Genomic DNA, 3,727 nt, shown 5'->3' on the forward strand with positions numbered 1-3,727 from the left:
ACACTGATTTTTTTAAATGTGAACAAATTTGATAGGAATAAAAAAGAATACTCAATGTCATGGCCACTAGGTCAACTGAAAATATTCTATAGGTAGATTTAGCTCTGTTAATTGGTATGTCTGATTAATTTTAAACCAAAACTTATGTTGAAAGAATACAAAATCCCTCTGCATTTATAAATATCAATATCTTGTGATTCATCTTGTGCATGGGTCAATATAGGTAAGCTATACACAGTACGACAGTACATCTGCTTTCCTTTGGTCTTCCCTGGGCTATCTGGGAAGGCAAATAAGTGGGAAGGTTAAATTGATCTGTAAAAGGTAAGATTGATAGAGAAAATATTGAAATTGTACTTATTTAACTAATATTTATTGAATACCTACTATGTGTCAGAGTATGATTCAGCATTAGTTCACCAAAACATTTGGGGTTCCTCCTGGCACTTTTTTTTTTTAGCTCTTGGCGTAGTACCTTGTATGATGTAGATCTCCAATTAGAATTGAATGAATTAATGAAGGAGATAAAACAGTGGGGTTCTTAATGCCTTCCATAGAGAAAAATCAACAGAGATAGCACTGCTTCTTAAAGATGATGGGGTTCAGGAGGGTCTACCCCAAAATGTGGCACCTTGGCATTTGAAAACACATCAGAAGCCAAAAAGTCATTTTTACCTTCCCCGAGCCATTCTTTCCTGAAGCAAGTGATAAAACCTAAAAAGGATTTTCTGAATTTCTCCAGAAGCAGGTCACAAGACACTTATTGAAGAGTTACCCTACCTATGCCTGGAGGAAAGAAACATTCTTACCTCTGAAGACACAGAGTCACAGAGACAAATCTGAATAAACAAGTCTTGCTAAGTACCCCCCAGTTTATTGCCATTTTAATCATACTTTTTTACCCAATTATACTGTTCCACAATTGTCGATTTCTTCATGAAACCTACCACAAAACAATACATTGGCTTAAAAAATACACTGGTTTATCCATTTCTTTGAGTCTTCATTTCCTTATGAAGCCTCCTGTGTCATGTAAAGCGTATTAAATACACATGTATACTTTTCTCTTATTAATCTGTCATTTGTTATCAGGACTGCCACAATGAACCTAGCAATGAGGGAAGGAAAATATTTTATCTTCCCCTGTGAGGATAATATCATTTATCAAACTCAAGTTTTTATTTAAATTTCGATAGTATATTATATGTAAAATATACTAGAGCCTGTATATTATCTAATCTCTATTTTATTTAACGATTTAGATTTTGTTCTGAAATCCGCTATTCTATTAATGATAACATTATAAGGGGATAAATAGAATTTAACATGCCTAGGATAAGTTAAAGATGTGATGACAGACATTGATTATAAGTGGTGTTTAAAAAACATTATGGGCTCATGACATGTTTGAATCCACATAGTAAGAAAGATCTACTACAGGCATTTCCGGTTGGCTGAGCAGCACACGTGCCCCCGGAAGGGAAGTAACATCAGCCCGGAGAATTCAGTAGATGTACTGTGTGGCGCCGTGGTCTAGGCACTTCTTGGACAGCATGTCTCACCTGCTGATGAAACTCCTGTGCAAGAAGATCTAGAAGCAGAACCTCAAATTGCAGCAGCGGAACCTAAAGTTGCAGGGGGCCTCAAATCTGACCCTATCAGAAACTCAAAATGGAGATGTGTCTGAAGAAACAACGGGAGATGGAAAGGTTAAAAAATCAAACATTCTATGAATGTGGGCTTATCAGAAGCTCAAAGTGGAGATGTGTCTCAAGAAGCAGTGTAAAATATAAAAGTTAAAAAATCTCCCCAGAAATCCACTGTATTAACCAACGGAGAAACAGCAATGCAGTCTCCCAATCCAGAATCAAAAAAGAAGAAGAAAAAAAGAAAAATGATGAATGATGCTGGGCCTGATACAAAAAAAAAGCAAAAACTGAAAACAAAGGGGAATCTCAAGAAGAAAGTGCCGAGAATCCTAAAGAAACAGAAAATAATGTGGAGAAGCCAGATAATGATGAAGATGACAGTGAGGTGCCCAGCCTGCCCCTGGGACTGACAGGAGCTGTTGAATATACTTCATTTGCTTCTCTGTATAATCTTGTCAATGAAAACACTCTGAAGGCAATAAAAGAAATGAGTTTTACAAATATGACTGAAATTCAGCATAAAAGTATCAGACCACTTCTGGAAAGCAGGGATCGTCTAGCAGCTGCAAAAACAGGAAGTGGTAAAACCCTGGCTTTTCTTATCCCTGCAGTTGAACTCATGGTTAAGTTAAAGTTCATGCCCAGGAATGGAATAGGAGTCCTTATTCTCTCACCTATTGGAGAACTAGCCATGGAAACTTTTGGTGGTTCTTAAGGAGCAAATGACTCACCACGTGCATACCTATGGGTTGATAATGGGTGGGAGTAACAGATCTGCTGAAGCACGGAAACTTGCTAATGGGATCAACATCATTGTGGCCACATCAGGCCGTCTGCTGGGCCATATGCAGAATACCCCAGGGTTTATGTATAAAAACCTGCAGTGTCTGGTTATTGATGAAGCTGATCGTATCTTGGATGTTGGGTTTGAAGAGGAGTTAAAGCAAATTATTAAACTTTTGCCAACTCATAGACAGACTATGCTCTTTTCTGCCACCCAAACTCAAAAAGTTGAAGACCTGGCAAGGATTTCTCTGAAAAAGGAGCCGTTGTATGTTGGTGATGATGATGATAATGCTAATGAAACAGTGTATGGTCTTGAGCAAGGATATGTTGTTTGTCCTTATGAAAAGAGATTCATTCTGCTCTTTACATTCCTTAAGAACTGAAAGAAGAAGCTTATGGTCTTCTTTTCATCTTGTATGTCCATGAAATACCACTGTGAGTTGCTGAACTACATTTATTTGCTCATCTTGGCCATTCATGAAAAGCAAAAGCAAAGTAAGCATACAACCACATTCTTCCAATTCTCCAGCGCAGATTTGGGAATACTATTGTGCACAGATGTGGCAGCAAGAGGACTGGACATTACTGAAGTGGACTGCATTGTTCAGTATGACCCTCCAGATGACCCTAAGGAATATATTCATAGTGTGGGTAGAACAGCCAGAGGCCTAAATGGGAGAGAAAATTGGGTTTTCTTTGCTACTTGAAACAATCCAAGGTTCCATTAAATGAATTTGACTTTTCCTGGTCTAAAATTTCTGACATTCAGTCTCAACTTGAGAAACTGATTAAAAAGAATTACTTTCTTCATAAGTCAGCCCAGGAAACATATAAGTCATACATACAAGCCTATGATTCCCATTCTCTGAAACAGATCTTTAATGTTAATAACTTAAATTTTTCTCAAGTTGCTCTGTCATTTGGTTTCAAGGTGCCTCCCTTTATTGATCTGAAAGTCAAGAGCAATGAAGGCAAGCAGAAAAAGCAAGGAGGTGGTGGTGGATTTGGCTACCAAAGTTGAGAAGTCCAAAATCTTTAAACACATTAGCAAGAAATCACCTGATAGCAGGCAGTTCTCTAACTGAAGACATGCCATTCTTTCATCTTGAATAACTTTGTTTTAAAATCAATTCTTTCCCCTAGATTTATCAGGATTTTTGTAGCCTTTAGAATTTAAACTTATCTAACATGAGTAAAAATTGACTGGGGTTGCAAGCACTGAGCACTGTTACTTATATCAAGTCTCGCTTCTGTATTGGGATATAAAACAGGCTTTAATTTTCTTGGTTGCT

General features: G+C 37.5%; 1 pseudogene; it reads left to right on the plus strand.

The window, feature by feature from the left end:
* The first annotated feature begins 1,321 nt into the window (after window positions 1–1,321).
* Window positions 1,322–3,520, plus strand: LOC100978697 (ATP-dependent RNA helicase DDX18-like; annotated as a pseudogene).
* Window positions 3,521–3,727: the final 207 nt, after the last annotated feature.

This window comes from Pan paniscus, chromosome 4 (genome assembly GCF_029289425.2).
Source record: "Pan paniscus chromosome 4, NHGRI_mPanPan1-v2.0_pri, whole genome shotgun sequence".
Taxonomy (NCBI): Eukaryota; Metazoa; Chordata; class Mammalia; order Primates; family Hominidae; genus Pan; species Pan paniscus.